Source organism: Mesocricetus auratus, unplaced genomic scaffold (assembly GCF_017639785.1).
Source record: "Mesocricetus auratus isolate SY011 unplaced genomic scaffold, BCM_Maur_2.0 Super-Scaffold_100004, whole genome shotgun sequence".
In the NCBI taxonomy this organism is placed as follows: domain Eukaryota; kingdom Metazoa; phylum Chordata; class Mammalia; order Rodentia; family Cricetidae; genus Mesocricetus; species Mesocricetus auratus.
In genome coordinates, this window is record NW_024429189.1 from 116,769,383 (window position 1) to 116,792,675 (window position 23,293).

Genomic DNA, 23,293 nt, shown 5'->3' on the forward strand with positions numbered 1-23,293 from the left:
AAGAGTGGAGAAATTATATGAGCAAGGGGTGGGTCAAGACTGTGATGGGGAAACCCTCAGAGACAGCTGGCCTGAGCTTGTGGGAGCTCACAGACTCTGGACAGACAGCAAGGGAGCCAGCATGGGACCAACCTAGGCACTCTGCATCTGGGTGGCAGTTGTGTAGCTTGGTCTTTGTGGGGCCCTAACAGTAGGACTAGGACCTCTCCCTGATGCATGAGCTAGCTCTTTGGAACTTGCTTCCTATAGTGGGATGCCTTGTTCAGACTTGATGCAGGGGCAGGCAGGGCGAACTTAGTCCTGCCTCAACTTGATACACCATGCTTTGTTGATTCCTGTGGGAGACCTTACCCCATCTGAATGGAGACAGAGGAGGAGCTTATGGGGGAGTAGAAGGGAGGGAGTAGAGGGAATGAGAAGAAACTGTGACTGGTATGTAAAATAAATAAAAATTATTAAAAATAAAGAACATAATTTAAGATATAAGGTCTATTAATTTTATATTCCACCACTTTGCTAAAAGTATTTGTCAGCTATAGATGCTTTCTGGTGGAATCTTTAGGGATATATATATATATATATATATATATATATATATATATATATTCATATCACTTGCCTGGGCATGGTAACATACTCTTTTATTCCCAGCACTTGGGAGATAGAAATAGGTAGCTCACTATGAGTTTGAGGCCAGACCTGCTCTATATAGTGAGTTTCAGACCAACCAAGGGTACCCAGAAAGATGTTGCCAAAAAAATCACATCGTCATCAAACAATGCTACATTGACTTCTTCCTTTCTTGACTTTTTCTCCTGATCCCCTTCTTATTGCTCTAAGAGATAAGTACTATATGGAGTAGGGATGGAGAAATTGGACATCCTTGTTTTATTCCTGCCTGTCCATTGGCTGAAACAGATTTATTCATCAACCAATAAAAGAAACAAATATTCACAGCATACAGAAGGACCTCCCACATCAGATGCCCAAAGCCCCTCCCAACTCAAAGTTATATAAGCATCAAGGACAACTGAGGAGACAGAGGCCTGCCAAGCTGTCTGAAAGACATTCTGAGTTGTCGAGCTGCCTGCAAATGGAGCAGTGAGCTTCAGGCTTCAGGCTTTCATGAGCTGTCACCCATACTGGGCAGACTTTCAGTGATTTGGTTGCCTTTGAGTGGTTCCTGCTTCTGTAGATAACCTTTCACTCATATTCCTGTAAGTAAGCCCTGATAAACTCATTGGTTCTCTAAGTTGGACTTGGGTGGTGTTATTACTTTCATCTGTCATTGGCTCTTTATTTGGGGCTGAATAAACATTTGTGTCTGTCTCCCAAGGGGAAAAATGCTACATAACAATGGGAGAAAGAAATAGTACAATATTGACTGGGATCAGGCATGGACTTGCACTTGCAAACCTGTGTGTGTGTGTGTGTGTGTGTGTGTGTGTGGTGCCAGCTTTTTATGGAACTTCTAGAGATTCAAACTCAGATTCTCATTTTTTCACAGAAAGCACTCTTATCTATTGAACCAGACTCCTAGCCCATGTACAAATCATAATTATAGATAAGATTGGGAATATTCATAATATTCTGAATCTGTTGTGTATCACCAGGATAAAGCAGATGACTGGTAATTGTCTAGTCTCTGGGACACTGAAATCCAGATTTTTCAGAATGTGTCATACGCAGACATGCACATGCATATGAGAGAGAGAGAGAGAGAGAGAGAGAGAGAGAGAGAGAGAGAGAGAGGAAAGTATAGGATCTTTGTTTTTCCTGTACTGGGGATTGCCAGGGCCTTGCACATGGCAAGCAAGTGTTCTTGAAATTGAGAGTTGTGTGTTCACATCAACCCTGGCATAGAAATATCAACCATCCCAAGGGCAAGTAACAAAGCTCATTAGCATTTAGTTTGTTTTGTCGAAATACTTGCTGTCACTAGCAGGAACCCAGGTTTCTTGAAGATACAGCTTATCTTCTGTCTGAGGCAAATACAAGGACCAGAAAGACCTGGAATGTTCAGTCATACCCCATACAGCGTATTCAAAGATTGGTGAGGCAAAGGACTCTGGTGCCAACATGAAGTGACTCCCTGCTGGCCAAAGATGAATAGTTTAAATGTTAGAATAGGAATGTGATGGATTGAAATTTATAAACTATCCTTAAACCCGTGATTCAATAATAGCAAAGGAATCTGCACAATGGGGTGACATCTGGAGGATTATAGCAACAAATTGTCTTGGAATTTGGTAAATAAAGAGAAAGGATCAAACAGTAACCTTCATCCCCTGCGTGTATGAATTCTACTGGCCAGTGACTTAGTTTGCTCAAGATGCCGTAGCAAAATACCACAGATTGTATGGCTTAACAAATAGAAATATATTCCTTGAAGATGGAGGCTTCTGTCCTGCCTGTTCCCACAGCTGCTTTGTCCCAAATAAACACATAAAGACTTACATTAATTTATAAACTGTTGGCCAATGGCTAGGGCTTCTTATTGGCTAGCTCTGTCTTAATTATTAACCCATTTCTATTAATCTATGTATTGCCACAAGGCTGTGGCTTTCCCATAATCCAGCATGTTACTCCTTGGGCAGTATGGTTTCTCTTCTCCTGGCCTTCCTCTGTCTTCCTCTCCTCAGACTTCTCCTGGTCTGGTAGCCCCTCCTATGTTTCCTGCCTGGCTATTGGACAATCAGTGTTTTATCCATCAACCAATAAGAGAAACACATATAAAGAAGAACACCCCCCCATGAATTCCTTATGGTTTAGGATCCCAGAAACACAAGATCATGATGTTCAGAATTAGGTCTTTATGAAATCTCTTACTGACTTGAAGATGGCCACCTTCTCTCTGTGTTCTCATGTGCCCTCTGTGTGGATGTGGAAAGACAAATTTTCTGATGTCACCTTCATTTCATAAAGAATCCAGTGCCATTGGATTATGGCCTCATTTTACCTTAATTACCTCCCTGTTGCCCAAAACAACCACTCACAATCTGTAGAGTTAGAACTTCAACAGAGGCATAGGAAAAGGGGGGACACGATTCAGTCCATAATAGTAACAGCATTAATTACTTTCTCACAGCTGCAATAAAATGCCTGGCAAAACAGCCTATGGGAAGAATTCTTCATTTTAACTCAGGGTTTCAGAGAATTCAGTCAACCACCCTTGGTTCTGTTGCTCTAGACCCATGGTGAAGCAGCGTCAGGTGGAGGAGGAGGTCTACTTGTTGATCTGGATCCATGGTGAGACAGCATACCTGGGGGAAGGTGGTCTACCTCATGGAAGAAAGGAGTCAAGAAGGAGCAATGGGATTTCTGCAAAGGCATGTCACCAGTAACTCACTTCTTGCCTCTAGACTCCACCTCCTAAAGTTTCCACCAACTCTCCAAATGATAATGTCAGCTGGAGATCAAGTTTTTAAGACATGAGCCTTTGGGGGCATGTCATATTCAAACCATAACAGTAACCGCAGTCAAGCGGAGGAAAAGTCGCTTTACAGACTATTCCAGTAAAGAAGTGAAAAAAGATAGAACATTTTCATTTTCCAATTTCCAACGAACTCATGCATGTAAGAATTGAGTACTAGTGTGTTCTCCAAGAGAGAAGGCCAGACATGTGTTATGCCATGAAAGAACATGGTGCTCCCAGTAGCACAAACTCTGAGAGCAACGACTAATAAATGGGACCTCCTGAAACTGAGAAGCCTCTGTAAAGCAAAGAGCACAGTCAGCAAGACAAAATGGTTCCCTACAGAATGAGAAAAGATCTTCCCTAACCCCACATTTGACAGAGGGCTGATCTCTAAAATACACAAATAATTCAAGAAACTAGAAATCAAACTACCAAATGACTCAATTTAAAAATGGGGTACAAATCTGAACACAGAATTCACAACAGAACAATCTCAATGGCAGAAAGACACTTAAGGAAATGCTCAACATCCTTAGTCATCAGGGAAATGCAAATCAGAACCACTCAGAGATTCCATCTTACACCGATCAGAATGGCTAAGATCAAAAACATCAATGACAGATTATGCTGGGGAGGATGTGGAGAAAGGGAAACACACCTCCATTGCTGGTGGGAGTGCAAACTTGTACAGCCACTGTGTAAATCAGTATGGTGATTTCTCAGAAAATTAGCAATCAACCTACCTCAAGACCCTGCACAATACCACTGTTGGGTATATACCAAAGGAGGCACACTCATACCACAAGGATATTTGCTCAACCATGTTCATAGCAACATTATTTGTAATAGCCAGATCTTGGAAACAGCCTAGATGCCCCTCAATTGAAGAATGGATAAAGAAAATGTGGTATATTCACACAACGGAGTACTACTCAGTGGTAAGAAACAATGGCATCCTAAAATTTGCAGGCAAATGGACAGAACTAGAAAAAAATTCTAAGTGAGGTAACCCAAAACCAGAAAGACAAATATAGACTGAGAGAGAAAGAGGAGGGGTATAGACAGTCTTAGAAAAACAGTTTAAAAATAATAAAGTCTTTAAAGAAAAAAGTAAAATAGAAAAATAATAAGCCATGTAGAGATGGAAAATATACAGGTAGTCTGGATCCTGTATGGTGTTGTACTAACTTTAAATGTTTTGATTGCTGGTGAATGAGCAATACATGCTAAGAGACATTGGAGGCTGCTGGATGAAACCAACCTATATATTTTAAAAGTGTCTTGACTTCGAAATGGGAGTCAAAAGGTGTGTGGCTTTGGGGAAGAGGTTATGTTTTTGTTACCACAGAAAACAAAAATCTGTGGATTCATTCAGGGTTGAAGAAGATCAGGGAAGACACCCTGAAAATCCTGGTTACAGACATAAAAAATGAACCTTAAAAAAACTACAGGACAGGTAATGTATGTTTTATCTGCTCAAGCATAAAACAAAAAATCATCCTTAACTAACTTGTGAACCTCACATTCTGTACTTGTGTTAATAAAGATATATATGTTATATGTAAAAGTTTGTGTTTTCAGAACAAGAGGGTCAAATGCCAATGAAAATGGATGGCCCAGGTGATTCAGCCTCTCAAAATACCTCTGTTGTAGTCTCCTCAGAGTTCTGCATCCAAAACAGCTTCTAGGCTGCTGGCTAAGATGCTTCAGCCTCACAGAATACTCCAGCCAGAACTTGACCATTATTCTGATTTTCTCAGGGTCTCCCAAAGATGATAGTACCCACAGACAACAGGAAGCAGTCTAGAGAAGATGATACCTGCATTCCCAAGAGATGGGTTATGGATTTTTGTCATAATTTGGGGGGGTTCAAGTTGTTATTGGCCATTGTCAAGGAAAAAGCTAAACAAAGGAGTTAAATTCAAGGATCTCTTTCTGAAGGAAAAAAGGGATATGGTATAGAAATGATGAAACAAAAGAGCAGGTTATTGAATCTACTTTAATCCCCCAAACCAAGTATTATCCTCAACATATTTTACATTGGTATAGGTTTTGGTTTATTGATACAAGTTTAAAGTTTATTTTGTTATACTGTATATAGGTTTATACTCTTGTTTGGGGTATTGTGCTTATGCAACTCATTTAAAATATAACATATAATTAAGAAATACAGGTTAGTAGTCATCTATAATAAACTTTCAGTCATATTAGGTGTGTTTTCAAGGTTAAAGATATATTTAGAGAGATAGATGGTCTTCAAGAACTTCAAGGACTTACAGAATATGGCATTTAAGATGTTAGTAACCTGAGTCTTTTCATGTCAGTGAAGACACATCTGCTCCTGACAGCACCAACCTACTTCAGAGAAAATGATGAGAGTCAAAGAACCTCCATATGGAGTTTACTTTCTTTGTGGCAGAGGTTAGCTACTTGGGCAAGAAACTGCCCCTTGCCTCAACTGCTGGCAGTATGCTGTCCAACTGGATAAACAGAACACAAAAGAAAGCAACTACTGAACTTTTCCAAGACAAGGTAGGACAGCCCTTCAAAATATCCTACTTCTCAGAAATGTCTGTCAGATATGCTAGGCCTGCAGTCTGAAGGTGGATGCTCCAATGCTGCAGAGGAACTTTGTGTGACTGTCCAGGCAGTCAGATGTCCCTGTTGTTAGGTAATATTACATCCTTCTGGGGTCTTTTATGGAGTTAAAGACTACATAGTTAAACTTACAGTTTTCCTAAGTTATGAAAAAAGGAAATTATGTATAAAACTTTAGACTCACAAAGGTAAGACAGATAATGGAGTATTTTCTCTAAATTTTTCAAATACAAATGGACTGGATATTGTAACTGTAGTTCTTACTTGATAACTGTTTTTGTTGTATATAGTTTTACAATGTTAAAGTTAAAACCTTCCATTTTAATTAGACAAAAGAGGGGAAATGTAGAACAATCTTTTTGTATACTGTGAGGATTTGTTGCTCTCATTGGTTTAATAAAGAGCTAAATGGCTAATAACTAGGCAGGACGAGATTAGGCAGGACTTTTGGACAGGGAGAGCTCTTGGAGGACAAAGTCACCAGGAGACACAGGGAGAGGCAAGATGAACATGTTGTGTTAAAGAAAGGTACCGAGCCACATAGTAGAACTTAGATAAGAAATATGGGTTAAATTAAGTTGTAAGAACTAGTTAATAACAAGGATAAGCTATTGGCTGAGCATTTATAATTAATAATAAGTCTATGTGGCTATTTGAGAGCTGGTTGTTGGGGCAGAAATTCAGCCTACACATCTTAAGTAATAACCTTAGCTATAAATGGCCTAAGCTCACTAATAAAGACATGCAGACTGGTTGAATAGATTTAAAAACTAGACCCAACTATTTGTCATCTCCAAGAAACTTATAGATTGGTAGGAAACAGTCTATCAAGTGAAGAGTAGCAATAAGCTGATGTAGCTGTTTTGATATCTAATAAAAGAGCAAAGTAGCCTTCAACCAAAATTAGCCAGAAGAGATAAAGAAAGCCATTGCGTATTCATAAACAACACAGCAAGAGGATACTATAACAACTGTGTCCTAGTGGGCATTCTACTACTATTATTAAATGCATGACTGAAAGAAACTTGGATTGGGGAGGTTCATTTAGTTTACAAGTCCCAAATCTCCATTCATCACTGAGGGGACTCAGGACAGTAACTCAAGACAGGAACCTGGAGGCAGGAACTGAAGTAGAGCCCCGGTGGAACACTGTTAACTGATCCCCATGACTCACTCAGGTCCAGTGCTGGGCTGGGTGTTCTCACATTGAACATCAGTCAAGTGAAATCTTCGCAGACTTGCCTACAGGGAATGTGATGGAAGGATTTTCTCAGTTGAGTTTCCCTCTTCCTAGATGACCCTCACTTGTGTCAAGCTGAAAAAAAAAACAAAGCAAAACATTAAGAAACTTGGGATCACAAATAGTGAATCTATATGCACCAAATGCTAGACTGCCGATTTCATAAAACACTAACAGACAAATATTCCTGATTCTACAAGAGTGGATGGTTTCATTACCTCACTGACATCTTTAGTTAAGTCATCTAAACTGAAATTCCAACAAAGAAACCTCAATATTGGGCTGGAGAGATGACTCAACAGTTAAGGACATGTATTGCTCTTGAAAAGGACCTGGATTTGGTTCCCAGCACCTGTGTCAGGTAACTCACAATCACCTGTAACTCAAGATCCAGAGGGTGAAATGCTTCTGGCCTCTATGAGCAACTGCACTGAGGTGAAAATACCTCCCATGTATAGATAATTAAAAATAATAATGAATCTGAGAAAACGGAGAAGCTTCAGTGTTTAATCACATTATAGATCAGAGAGAGAGAGAGAGAGAGAGAGAGAGAGAGAGAATCATCCAACAAATACATACTACATATTCTCAGCAGCCCATGGGAACTTCTCTAAGACAGACTACTTTCTAAGTCACAAATCAAGTCTTTCAAATACAAAAGAATTAATATAATCTCTTGTATCTTATCAGAATACAGTGTAATAAAAATGAGAATACGTGGAGACCGAATCAAAAGAAAATGGAAATGCAGTTTACTCTGAGTGCTAATGTTAAAAATCCAGAAAGATCTCAAACAAATAACCCAGCGATGCACCTGCAGCTCCCAGAAAACAAGAACAACCCAAACTCAAAAGCACAAGGAATAGTGAAGATCAGAGCAGAAAGTAACAAAGTGAAGACTAAATGAACAACACATAGATTGGTCAGACAAAGAACTGATTCTTTGAAAATTTATCAATAGTGACAAACTCCTAGCTAAATTAACCAAAAGAACGAGAAAGGTCCTAATTAATAAAAAATTAGAAAGGAAAAGGGGAGGTTGTCGGAACACAGTCCAAGACTGAGTCGTGTGAGAACTCTGAGTGCTTGTAAGAAAACAAGAGTCTTGTAGCTTCATTTTCTTCTAAACACTGAATTGTTCCTGCAATGTGTTTTTGTTCTCCTCCAAGGTGCAGTGGATAGGAGTGAGTTTATATCAGCTGTTGTTCATGTGCCTCTATGGAAACACATGATTTTTTGTCGCATGTGGCTTGTTCTTGTGATTGAACACTTTACTCAGGTGACTCTTCTTAACCCTCAGAGAATAAATTGTCTGATGCTCTGAATAAAGTGGCTATTGTATGAGACTTTAATCTGTCTCATTTTTAGGCCCTGCTCTCATTTTTAGTCCTTAGTCTCATTTTTTGACTTTAGTCTGCTGTATTTTTAGGCCATCAACTAGAGTAATAAACAGGAGATTGTTAGAATCTAATATATTTGGGGTATTTTGAAACCCTATATTCCCCAAATGGAAAAGCCTGGAAGATAATAACTTCCTAAGCACATATAACCTTCAAATTTAAATAAAAAGATGGAAAAACCTAAACAGACCCATAACAATCAACAAGATTGAGGCAGTTATAAAAATATCCCCACACAGAGAAGCCCAGGAGTAGGGGGACTCACAGGTGAATTCTGTCTAACCTGCTCCATAGAATATAAAGGAAGGAACATTACCAACTCATTCTATAAAGCCAGCACTATCTTGATAACAAAAAAGATTAACAGTACCTCAATAAAAGAAAACTATAGACTAATTTCCCCGATGAGCATAGCTATAAAATTTCTCAGTAAAATTCTTACAAACAAATACTAAAAAACTCATAAAGAAGATGATACACCATTACCGAGTTGGCTTTATTACAGGAGTGTACAGTTGGTAGAACATATGCAAATCAAAGAATGTAATACAGCACATAAATAGACTTGACAGAAATCATGTGCTCATCTTAATCAATACAGAACAAAAGGCTTTGAGAAAATTTAGCATTTCTTCATGATAAAATCCCCCAAAGAAATGAGAAATAGAAGGGGCATACCTTGACAAAATAAAGGCTACAAATGGCAAACCTGTAGCCAACATTATCCTACATGGGGGAAACTGAGAGCATTTCCTCTAAGTCTGAAATGAGACAAGGGTGCTCACTTCCTTTATTCTTATTCGATACTGTGCCCAAGTCTTTGCTGGAACAATAAAACAAATCAGTAGAAGGGTTATACTTAGGAAATAAAGAAGTCAAGTTATCCCTATTTGCAGACAGTGTAATCTCTATTTAATGAACCCTACAGACTCCACCAGAACACTCAACACACTAAACAAAGGGTGCTGGGGAAACTCATTTCCACATGTGGAAGATTGAAGGATCCATGTCTGTACATAACCTAGTTCAAAATGGATCAAAGACATTAATGTAAGACTGAAACGTTGGAATGGGTAGAGGGAAATATAGGTAAAATACTTCGAGGTGTAGGCTCAAGCAAAGGCTTTCTGAAAGAGACTCCAATAGCATGGAAAATTACAGCAAGAACAGACAAATGCAATTACATGAAAATAAAATGTGTTTGCTTTACAATGGAAACTATTTGAAAAGTTAACAGACAGGCTACAAAATGGGAAAAAATCCTTGGCAGCCATACCTAAGACAGAAGCAAACATATAGACTATATAAAAAACTACAAAAATTAAATACCAAAAAGAAAAAGGAACTCTTTCAAGCAATAAATGGGTAAGTGAAGTGAACAGAAAGTTCTCAAAAGAAAGATTACAAGTAGTCAATAATTTCTTGGAAAAGTTTCCTATATCCCTAGTCATCAGGAAACTACAAACTGAAAATACATTGAGAAATCACCTCCCATCAGAATGGCTACCAGCAAGAAAAAAGGAAGCAACCACTGTCAAGGATGTGGGGAAAGAAAGATGTTTATTTTCTGTTGGCAGGATTGTAAACAGACCATCACTATGAAAATTAGTGTGGATATTCCTCAAAAATTAAAAATAGAATTAGCATAGGATATATCACCAAAAGGACTTTTATCTTACTGTAGAGATACATTCAAATTCATGCTCATTGTTGATTTCTCACAAACAGGAAACAGAACCAGCCTAGATGTCCATCAACTGACAAATGGATAAAACTAGTGGAACATATAGACAATGGAATATTATGTAGCCTTGAAGAAAACAAAATAATTACATTTTCAGGAAAATGGATGAAACAGGAAACCACCATGTTAAACAAAATGGCCAAATTTGAAAGATAAACACATGTTTTCTCTCTTATGAAGAACCTAGACTAAAAGTTATACATATATATTATGCATATGTGTGTAGATCATGAAACTAGAAAGGGTATCATGAAAGCAGAGGAAGAGAACTTAGGGGGATAGAGGGTAATGTAGTAGACAGGATAAGAAAGCAGAAGGGTGATGGAGGGAAGGAAGGGGACCAGCTGGAGGCAGGATGGGGTGGGCAGTGGGGGAGGGAAGAAAACATATGTTAACCTAAAACATTAATTTTTGAAAAGTTATATATTTTAAATTATGTGATAGTTGCAAAGGTTAAGTGTGTAACAATTTACTAATCTGTGTGATTTTTCTCTATGTCTCACTTTATATTTAGAAGAAGTTTTAAAAACTCACAAGTTAAGGGTTTCTCTTAAATGACATACAAGCAAAGATAATTGGGTGACAGCAGATTAGGAGAAGGGTTTGTAATTTTGAAACCTGACGAAGGACAAATCACTTCAAAGGAGTCCCTTAGTTAGCACTGAAGAATATTATTATGGGCTGAAGAGATGGCTCTGCAGTTGTGTGCATACTACTCTTTGAGAGGACCAGAGTATGGTTCCCAGCACCCACGTCAGATTGCTCACATCCTGCTGTAACTCCATCTCCAGATCCCTCTTCTGGCCTCTGCAGCACCTGCATTGAGCATGTGTGCTCTTCATGTGCCCCACACACAACTGGCCAGGACAAATGGTTAATGATTTGTGGAGAAAAGCAGGTAATAAGCGAGTGAGAGATGCTCTAGTTTATTAATATCTGAGTAAATAAGTCACCAGTGCGTCACTGCCTTACACCTATTGACCTGACAAACATTAGGAATCTGTCAGTGCTGATTGTTATTGGGGACACAGCAGCAAGAGTCCCTGACCCCTGCTGGAAGGACTGCAGAGAGGAGGAGCCATACTGGGAAACGGTTTGACTTGACCTAGCCTAATGAAGTGTGCATCCGCCGTGGCACAGCAACAACAGACTTTCAAACATTCCAAGGGTTGGAGAAGAATTTAGTAGATGTGTTAGAGACCTTCCCAGCATGTTGGGAAATCACAGAGAATAAGGTACCATTCTTGCTGAAAGGAAGGGCATCCACAAATACTTAGGCACCTCTCTGGGGCCCACAGCATACTCCCCATGCCATCTTGGGTGAGTTCTCTGAGCCTGCATCACTGGAACCAATCATTTCTCATTGATGGATGAAGACAATCAAATGCACTGCATTTTCATTTGTGGTGTGGTGACTGGAAGTAATCCTAGAGAGAACATAAGGAGCTCAGTGCAGTCTCAGAAGCAGATTTGGAGAGGAACAGTGCAGTCTGGAGATGCAATCTGAGGTTCAGTGGATTGTCCCTTTGGTCTGAGCATTGATAGAGGTGAGAGCTCTCTGGTGGCTTGGCCACTTTGTTTCTCTGATCTTCAACTCGAACCCTGATATCTGTCTCTGGATTTTTATTATTCGTTCTACAACAATTGGATTTCCAGGGAAAGCTTTAAGCTCCCAAGAGCTTCTAGCTGGAACTATTCAAAACTCACCAATCTAGACATGTTTCTTAGAGTCCTGGGTCTAGACCAAGCCATGAAGAGGGATCAGAGAGAAGGAAGTGAAAGGCCTCTGGGCCTGAACTCTGGGGCTACCAACCCCTGGAAGCCAGGAATGAGGGGCAGGAGTTACAAAAAGGATCAGGTCCAATGCTTATGAGCCTGCAGGTGGGATGGGTGCGAGGTGACCCCCAGATGAGGCAATAGAGAAGTCATCGGTGACCATGATGGGAGTAGCTGTGGTGGGCTGGAGGAGGAAAAGTTGGGGTTCGCTTTCTGTTTGAAGATGTGACATAGTGGTGTGCTTACTTACTGAGGGGAGTTATTCATCCGAGAAGGATAACGGTGCATGGGGACGATTGCAGGAATGAAGTTCTTGTTTAGGTGCAAGATGGCGGGGGTCCAAGGCACATGAAGAGAAGGGAGGAAGAGAGGAAGAGGAAGGAAAAGTGGTGATGGGCGTTTTTACAAGAAACCATGACAGTTAGCCTACTAGCTTTCATTCACTCATTGAAGCATGAGAGGAAATAGGCATGAAATTCCAGGAAGCTACAAATGTGGGCTGGTTTCTAAGAGAGTGGAGGTGCAGGCCGACCTTGAGAACATGACAGTGTCACAGACTGTGTGGGACTAGAAAAAAAACCACACACACAGTATGGGAAAACAATCTGAAAATTACCATTTTTTTAATGTTTGGATATGGGTTTTACTTTCATGTAAGTAGGGCTGTCAATCTGAACACAAGTATACACTATCAGGTGCTGATAAGTGCTTGGGGCTATGAATGTAGCTCAGCCAGTAGAGGGGTTGCCTACCACTCAGGAAGTTCTAGCTTTGATCCCCAAGATGTCAGGAACTTGGCACAGTGGTGTGTGTCTATAATCCCAGCCCTCAGTGGGTGGGAGCAGGAAGGCCAGAATTTCTATGACATCAGCAGCCAATAGTGAGTTTGAGGGTACACTGGGATACAGGAGAACCTGCCTCAATGTTAACAACAATAAATGCTATGATGAAAAGTAAACCAGGATGCTGATCGGGTGGCCAGAGAAGCCATGTACAAAGAAGCAAAGTTCCACGGAGACTGATTCTCCACTGAGTCAGGGGTGATGTAGAAGGGGCAGTTGGTGCACAGGCCCCACCACAGAAGCACAGCTAGTGAATTTCAAGTGCCTTATACTTGTCTTGGAATTACCCATCATGCCCCACTGGATGTTGTATCTGGAGCCTCAGCAACTCATTTGGTTCTAATTTTAATGATTTGTAGTACCTGGTGCTTTGCCGCTGGAGTTGTTAATATCCTATAAATCTGCCCCTTTAAGTGGCACCATGTGCCTAGCTTCAGCCCAGCTATAATTGCAGTTTGGCTTTTGATTAGAGGAAGCCCCCTGTGCCGCTAGCTGTGAGCTGGCAAGCGGCTAGACATCCTCCCACAAAGCAGGGTAGGCTGGGCCACTGAGGTCCTGGGGAGGTCAGAGCTCTGATGTGCAGAGGACACAGCTTCCAAGAGACTCCCTGGGGCACTGGGGTGCCAGCCCTTCTTCCAGGATGATGGCAGATCTGTGGGAAGGGAGACCGGAACTCCTCATCCCCTTTAATGCAGTAACAGAGGAAGGCTTTCTTGGCTGTCTATAAGGCAAAAGGAATTGTCATTTGAATTTTGGGTCATTCAAATAACTCACTAAACACTGACTGAACCAGTGTTTGAGCCAGGAGTTGTGCAAAAGCCCAAGTTAAAGAGCGAAAGAGCTATGATTGCTAAGTTCAGGGGACTTGGGGGCAATTCCCACCAGGGGAATTACTTTCCAAATGTTCTGTCTGTAATCATCAATCCAGGACACCCAGTCTGGACACTTGAAATCAACTTCAAACCTGAACCACTTCAAGGGCAGAAGCAAGTTCCGATGGTGAGGATGTCTCTGAGCATTGCTGGATCTTTCTCCTCCCCCGTCCCTCCCCCAGCCCCCTCTTCTTTTTCCCTCCCTCCTTCCCTTCCTTCTTCCCTCTTCTGGTTCTTTTCCTTCTTCGCTTCCTTTTTCTGGACTTTTCTCCCCCCCCCTTACCTGAATATTTTCCACTTTGTCTCATGAAGCTCCCAGTCTAGACAGGAAGGCAGATGATGGCAGAGTCTGGAGGGAACTAAAGGGCATCATGACAAAGAGTACTATGTGGCTTGGGGACATGTTTGCTAGGAGTGACATGTGATAAGTGTGCCAAGCAGAGCCTGGAGAACAAAAGCCAGGCCACTGGGACAGCTGGCATGGGAAGTAGCCAGCATTATGTGGGGAGAGGGCAAGCCAGCATGGTGGAGCACCTGAGCCAGGGAAAGCGGGAGCTAGAGATGGTTGAGAAGGGATCCCCAGCTGTGAGTCACACTGGAACCTGCAAAAAGTTTGTAGGACTTTATGCAGATGTACTGAGGTCTGTCTCTGGCTGCTGTGTGAAGGATGCCTTGGCAAAAGAGGGAGAGTTGGGGAAGGGGCAGGGCTGTGGTGTGTTTGGAAATAGTCAGATGTGAACTGAGGGATGACTCTGTCTGTAAAGGGTCACTACATAAGAATAAGGTCCAAGGGGTGTCTGTAACCCCAGCACTTAGGGGCAGGCAGATCCCTAGAGACCATTCAATGATCTCCAGGTTCAGAGGCAGATCGTCTCTCACAAACTAAAGTAGAAGGGGCTGGAGCATTGGCTGCTCTTCTAAAGGACTGAGGTTTGATTCCCAGGACTTGCACGGCAGCTCACAACCATCCATAACTCCAGTTTCAGGGAATCCACTGCCCTCTTCCGACCTCTGTGGGCACCAGGCACACATGTGGTGCACAGACACATATGTAGCCAAAACATCCATACACCCAAAATAATAATTAAAAAATAAGGTAGAGATCAATGAAAGAAGACTCCATATATCAACCTCTGGTCTCCACTTGGGTATCATGCACATGCAAACACACTTGTGTTGGCAGAAGTTTCCTGTCCCAACCACCTGCTCCCAAATAACCCACATGAAGACTTAAGATTACTTATAAATGCTTGGTCAATAGCGCAGGCTTACTATTCACTAGCTCTTACAACTTAAATTGACCCATTTCTATTATTGTCACATGGCTCATGGCTTGCTACCTCTGTGTCTCCTGGAGACTCCCCTGACTCCACTCTTCTTCCAATCATTCTCAGCTTGGCTCTCCCACCTAAATTTATCCTGTTCAGCTATTATCCAGTCAGCTTGTTTATTAAGCCAATCACAGCAACAGTGTAAAGGAATATTCCACACATTTGTACACACCTGTCTACATACTGACACACCTGCACATTCCCATATGCACAGTGTATATGCATCCATACCACACATGTACTAGCACACACTTTTGCACATACACACAGGAGCACCATGTACACCGCAGTAAAAAAAAAAAGCCAGACTCAGCCCTGCATGCATTACACTCTTGTGATTGGACAACTGGAGATACTGGATGACTAGCTGCTGTCTGGGTTGAACTTAGAGGACAAATGTGGAGAAGGAAAGTAAATGAGGACCCAGAAACATGTAAGAAGTCTCCTAACCAGTAGTTCTTGGCTGCGGCAACATGTGAGAATTACCAGGGAGGTTTTCAATTCTGTGTGCCTGGGATGCAATACAGAGCACTAAGGGTGGGCTCTGGACGATGGGACTCAAGCACCCGTATTGAGCCCAATATACAGGCGGGCTCTGAACTCTGCTCCAGGTAGGTCATCCAGATGTCTCAGGACTTGGTCCACAGATCTGCAGCATGACCAGCATCTGGAGTTTGTTAGAAATGCTACAGAACAGGTTTCACTCAAAACATACAGAATCATATGCTGTGTGGAGAAGACCCAACCAACCTGTGTGTTTCACAAGCTGGTAGCGGCTTCCCCCTTCTTTGTATCTTTGAGGACGCATGCAATGCTTGGAGCTGTGGCGGTTATCATGTAACCATGAAGCACACACTTGCAGACAAAGGCAAACTGACTGATAGACAGCAAGGTGGGATAAGATGGGAAGTCCTTGCTACTCCTTTGAGCCTGACCCAGGAAGGCCTTGCCACCCCTAGGTCAGAGGCACTGGGATCCTTGATATGGCCATGCTCATGCCAACCATATGCATCTACTTCATCCATTCCCCACATCCAGGACTTTGTCCATTTCCCATAGTCTCTCATGAGGCTCAGCAAGCCAGGACTCAGCTGATCTGGGCTAGACTCCAAGATCAATGCAGGTCTACTACGCACAGCTCTCTCCACATCTCTCTCCAAGGACCTCTAGGCTGGTGTCCTTTCCAAGAGACACAAGAGAACCCAGAGGCTGTGGTTGCATCATCTCGATGACAGAATGAAGTGGTTAAGGTATGGGTACATACTGTCAGACACAGCATGTGCCACTGTCCATAGGCATGGCAGGGTGAGGGGAGGGCATCAGTGGCCAATGGGACAGGAGCTGATCTCTCCTTCTTAGAAAGGAATTAATTGAGGCATTGGCTTACTGTTACAGAGGCTTAGTCCATTATCATTATGGAGGGAGCATGGTGACTGGAGTATGGCAACATGCAGGTAGACATGGTGCTGAAGACAGAGCTGAGAATTCTACATCTTGATTCAAAGGCAACAGGAAGTGAACCAAGACACTGGGTGTGGCTTCAGCATATATGAGACCTCAAAGCCTACTCCCACAGTGACACACTTCCTCCAACAAGGCCATACCCACTCCACCAAATCCACACCTCCTAATAGTGCCATTCCCTATGAGCTTATGGGGGTCAATTACATTCAAACTACCACATTCCACTCCCTGGTCCCCATTAGCTTGTAAAAATATCATAATGCAAAATGCATTTAGCCCAACTTCAGAGTCCTCATAGTCTATAACAACCTCAACCCCATTTAAAAGTCCAAAGCTCAAAATCTCTTCTGAGAATCATGTAATCTATAACTGTAATCCCCTTTAAAAATCAAAATACAGATCACATACTTCTAACACATAATGGCACAGGATATCCATTACCATTCCAAAATATAGGGAAGGGAGCATAGTGAGGAGTTACTGGACCAAAACAAGATGGAAAACCAGCTGGGCAAACTCTGAATCTCCATGTCTGATGTCAAAAAGGTATTCAGATCTCCAAGTCCTTTCAGCTCTATTGACTGAAACATACTTCTCTCTCTTGGGCTGATTCCATTCTCCATTAGCAGCTTTCCTCAGCAAGTATCCCACAGTTCTGGTATCTCCAACATCTCGGGGTCTCCAAAGCAATGTAGGCTTCCTTCAGCTTCACACAATGACCTCTCCAAGCCTCCATTCAGGGACACCCCAGACACATGCCTGACCTCAGTGACTTTCCTTAATCAAGGGTTAATTCCATAGCCCCTTTCTTCTATCCTTGACTCTAGAACTATGTGGTCAAAGCTGCCAAGTTCTGCTGCTTGCTGGGGAACGTGTCCATGGAACATGGGCACCTTGTTCAATTATATCGTCACCAACTTTGTTTTTAGTGGTTTCCTTCACTGCCTAAGCTTGGCTCTCCCTGAACTTGATCTGTAGGCTGACCTCAAACTCTGACAAATGCCAGCCTCTACCTTCCAAGTGCTGGGGTGCTGGTATAAAGGTGTGCACCATCACACCCTGCTTTAAGCTTTCCTTTAATTCCTTTTCACAAGTTGGAAAGCTAGCTGGGTGGGATCTTGCCCTAAGATCACCACTCCTTTATTCCATTTCTTTCTAACTTTTTCTCTTTTTTTGAGACAGGGCTTCTCTGTGTAACAGTCCTGGCTGTCCTGGAACTTGCTTTATAGACTAGGATGGCCTTGAACTCATTAAGAGGTGCCTGCCTCTGCCTCCCAAATACTGGGATTAAAAAATATGCACCACCACTGCCCATCTTATTTCATTTCTTAATCTGTTTATCTCCTTGAACAGAGAATTTAGCTCCATTTAACTTCCTGGTGTTCCTTATCTCCTCAAATTGTACATTTTACATTTTTTCTTTCTCAGTTTTCTCCTTTTCATTATAAATCTTCACTAGAGTTACCACTAATAACCACACAACAGAATCTATACTAGGTTGTTTTGAGATTTCCTAATTAATCACTCACTTCAGCCTCAGGCAGACTCTTTGGACAAGGGCAAAAAGCAGCTACAGTCTTCACCAAAATATCACAAGAATGATCTCTAGGCAACATACTAAAATTCTTCTCCTCTGAAACTTCTTGAGTCAGCCACCTCAACACACAGCTGAAATCATTCTCAACACCATTGTCTTCCGTGCTCCTACTCATATGGTTCATCATCATTCCCCCTCTTCCCTAACCCAAAGTACAAAAGTTAAAATCCTTCAAATAAAAAAATGGCCAGGCCTATCACAGCAATATCCCTTTCCCTGGTACCAACTTTAGTCTTAGGGTTTCTGTTGCTGTGAATATACACCATAACCATGGCAACTCTTATAAAGGAAAGCATTCAGTTGACATGGTGGCTTACAGTTTCAGACGTTTATTCCAGGTTTAGTCCATTATCATAATGGCAGGGAGCATGGTGGCTGGGAGTATGGCAGTGTGCAGGCAGACATGGTGCTGGAGAAGGAGCTAAGAATTATACATTTCGATCCAAAGTTCACAGGAATTAATTTTTGTTTTTGAAACAGGGTTCCTTGTATAACAATCCTGGCTGTCCTGAAACTCATACTGTAAACCAGACTGTCTTCAAATTCACAGAGATCTGGCTCCCTTTGTCTCCCGAGTGCTGGGATTAAAGGCTTGCACCACCACTGCCCAGCCCAAATTGTTTAACAGTTATAGTTCACTCGGCTTCACTGTATCATCATCCGAGATGACTGCTATTCCAACAGTTTTGAACCTTAGCCCTTCAAGTGAACCTAATGTTCATTTCAGAGAGTAGACATAAATCACAGGGCTGGATTGAAAAAGCTGTTAAAGTAAGTTCAGGGTTTCCTTTCTTTAAAAAAATATTACTGAAAGTCAATGATCAAATACATTCCCCATTTACCTACCACTTACATTGACATGCTAGACACACCTCTCATTCCATTCATGAACATAGATGCACAGCTTCCTATTGTAGTAGTACTGTTCACTGTTCCTTGGCTACTTGTGCAATGTTTGAATAAAAATTACTAGAATTTTCCTGTAAAACTTGGTCATATTCACTGATGTTGCTCTGAATGCCTTAGCCACCTCCACACTATTCAGATGCTGTCTGGGTAGGTCACTGTAACTGGACTGGTTTGACAAACCCATGCCTCCTAGCATTTGGCTACTGTAAGCACCACTGCTTGTTCCTGTTGTAGAATTCCAGAGGAGTACTACATATCTGTTCTGCACATTAGCTTTGTCTTTTAACATAGCTGCATCAGCATCTTCATTGTTTTCAAACTCAACAGCAGCTTCACCAGTCAATCTGCCATCGCGTCCAATCTCAATACGTACTATCACAGGATTGAGTGGAGAAAAACTATGAATGTCATTCTCAGCAGTTCTTCGTAAGGTGATGTGTACATAGTGTCCATTGTTGTGCTCTGGAAAGCAAAACATCCATCCCCATATCTGTGGTCAAACGTTCATGAAAAACAATAATTGAGGCCTCTTCCAAATTTATCTGAACCAAACCCATAGCTATCATTATGGCCATTATAATCAACATAACGTCTGTAACATCTGCTACAAACACCACACCTCATCTTTCGAAGTCAGCTCCTCTGCTAACCCTGCTATAACCTCTGCCACCCACAGGTCTGTCATAGGCTGCTGCATGGCCATAGGTTCTCACAGTAGACCATAGGGAGATCTACCTTCAGCTCAACCACTCTTAAATATTTTGACATACCATTATCATATTCTTTCCTTGTGTTTCATTAGAGTCTTTTCAGTGAAACATCCCTGTACTTACCTCTGGAAGTCCACCTGCATTGTTATTCCATTTGGCATAATTTCCAGCCCTGAGAAGAACTGAACAATTTCTTCCTTACTTCATCCAGAGGAGAGCCCTCTAAGCAGTGCAAAAGACCATTGGCCATGTCATGGCTACTCAGGGCTGTATGCTTCAACACCTAACCTGCTTCAGTGTTGTTTGACCTGAATACTTCAGCATTATCTATGCCCCTTGGCTTCTCTGTCTTTTTCCAAGGCTTGTTTGATTTCATAGTCTGTTTCACATTCAACAATAGCCTCAACACTTAGTCCACCTTCTCTGGTTTAGATGAATACTTTGAGCCTCATTTTCAATTTTGCAGTCAGAAAAAATAAACAACAACAACAACAACAACGAAAAACCCTGCTGGATCTTATCAACTGAGCACAGCCAGGGTCAGCCCAGGTCATCCACCAAGAATAATGTCTGCAAATTCAGATTATACACACACAAAAAACACCTGTGTGTGTTCTCCAAGGAACTGTGCATGTTTAGAGACATCCTCCATGTGTTATGGGAGTGTTGGATTGGGCAGAATGAAAGTAGCCAAGGGGTGTATGCAAGGGATGATCTATGGAGACGTATAATGGGAAAATATTATAGAATAAGACTAGCCACTCCCCTCCCCTGGCTGCCAGTGAGGAGGAACCTAAAAGAGGCTGGCACCATTTAGGAACCAAGAGAAATGGAGTATGTAGCTGGCAAGCAGGAATGAAAGGAAGTTTATTAATAGTCTACAGGAAAAGAACCAATAGACGCAATCTATATTAAAGGGAGATTTATTCCGTTGTTTTGTACAGTGTGGAGTGGGTAGTCCCACTGGAAAGGTCAGAGCCTGGCAGCTGCTCAGTCTACAAAGCTTGGCGCCTCAGCAGGTCCAATCTTGTGCTGAAGGCTTGGATGGTTCTTGGAGAGCCAGTGGTCTTCAGTACATGCTGAAAAGCAGAAGAAGCAACGTTCTTATGTCAACAAAGGATGGCAGCATCAGTGGCAGCAACAGAGTGTATGCACTCACCAGCAGGAAGTAGAGGTAGGCAGGCAAAGGCAAAAGCTCTCCATGGAACCTCTTTGTACATGGGACAGAGACAGAAGATGGTGTCCACTCAGGAAAGGGTCTTCATCCTTAGTTAATGTTTCTGAAAAACACCTTTACAGACTAACCCAGAGGCATGTCTCTTAGTTGATTCCAGACCTAGTGAAGCAGCTAACCAAGAAGAGTTGTCACAGGAAGATGAAGAACAATGGAATTTGGAAGCGTTCACAGAGGTTCTCCAGAAGGACTTAGCCCAGGACTGAGGCTAGGGAGTGTGGGAGCTGGGAATCCTGTAGTCTAAGTTGGGCCTTCAGAAAGTCACACTGCAGCTATGAACAGTTGGATCAGGAGTAGAGGGAAAGAGAGAGATTTCCTTAAAACGGCACAGAAAAATGGCACAACTGCATGTTATGAAATGAGTCTTGAATGAGAATGTTCAATTGGTGACTCAGACAGAATACCTTAACTATGTACAGTGTCCCCACATCCAAGTAATGAGTGAACCTGTAATTCCACTCGGCAATGGGCACTTAGATGATCTAAGCAGGGCACATATCACGTCTATAGAGTTCCACTGAACTCTAGGAGGTAGACACAACAACTCCCCAGCCTTAATACTCTTGGCTGGATAGCCCACCAGGATCGGCTCCATGAAGCCTTTTAAACTCCATCTTCCTCTGCCTTCCTTCCACCATTGTCTGCCAGCCACGTGGGCCTACCCTATGGTCCCTGAATGGCGTGTCCACTCTCCATTTCCCTGATTGGAAGTCAGGTACTCGGAGGTGGTTAATTACATTCCCTTCTCTGTCTGGGGAATAGACTGACATTCAGCCCAACCCCTTTCTATTTATTTTCTGTTTTCCAGTCTAATTTTGGGCATATTTTTTCTATTTAAAGTTATTTGCTGGCACTAGAATACAGTACTCTGAGAGACAAAAATACCCAAATCCTTGTTAATGAGGAACAGGGCACTCAGAACTTAGGGAGAAAGCATAGAAATCTGTCCAGCAGGAAGGGAGAGAGCTGGGATAAGGCGGGCAGGCTGAGAAGGATGCTGGAGAAGGAGAATGATCTGGCAAGAAGGTCCTGATGACCTCACCCTCTAGTCTCTCCTATTTCCCATTTGTAATATGGGGCCAGAAAGGACAGGAGCAGGAATCACAACGGGGATCTGTACCTTCAACAGACTCCCACATCCCAAACCAGAGACAGACTCCTCACACTGGCCTGGACATCTGTAATGATTTTAAAGTGCTCGAGGTGGGGCAGGTGAGCAGGCAGGATTCAGGTGACATCCTGGATTCTGAGAACAATGAAAGGTGTTCATGTCCTCATCCTTTCAAAAAGTACGGTTTGAAGCTGGGGGTGTAGCTCAGTGGTAGAGTACTTACTTACCTAGTATACACAAAGTTCACCCCAATACTTCAAACAAATGCATAAAAATGTTACCAGCTTTCTCTCTACCTGACCACTATTTTATCTTTCTTTATTGATTTTTCCTTCCTTCCTCCTCCCCCCTCATTCTTCTACTTTCTCTCTCTTTCTGTCTCTCTCTCCTGCTTTGCTCCCCAGTCTCACAAGCGCTGGGATTACAGGCGTGCACCACCACAGCCTTCCAGACCATGATCTTGATGGTGCAACTTGGGATCTGGCTTCTCAATCGTAAGCACCCTCCTTTCTCTGTTCATGCAGTTTAGCTTTCTAAAAGTAGAACATGTTTTGAAGCACAGTGTGGGCAGGTTTACTCTCTCCCAGATAAGCTTCAGTGATTCTGCTCCTAGGTCAGGGCTTCGTACATCCCAGAAACACAGCGCCACGAATTTCACCTACCATCCCATCCCCATAGACATCCATCGCCAGCGTGTTGTAAGAGTCAGGAGTTGCTTTGCCACCAGTGAGCAGTCTGTGAGCCCCTACTGTGTACTCCTCACTTCACACTGGGTTGGGGGTGTGGCTGTAGGAGAAAAATAATTCTAGCCCCTAGGTGTCACTTCTTCATGCTCGTCACTGCTTCCTTCCCCAGAAGAACCCCAGGAGATACTATGCACTCTGTTTTAATAGAGAGGAGGAAAAGGACTTCCCAGCGTTGTCATGGTGATTGAATGGCTCAGCTGTGTCTGTGCCAAGCAGCAGCCTATGGAACCACCACCACCTAGGATGGAAGCCACTCTAGCTGGAGGAGGGAGGTCCAGAGCTGTTCCTCTGAAGGCCAGCA

General features: G+C 42.4%; 1 pseudogene; it reads right to left on the reverse strand.

Moving 5' to 3' along the window:
- Positions 1-19,208: 19,208 nt before the first annotated feature.
- On the reverse strand, positions 19,209-22,932 carry LOC101827050 (annotated as a pseudogene).
- Positions 22,933-23,293: the final 361 nt, after the last annotated feature.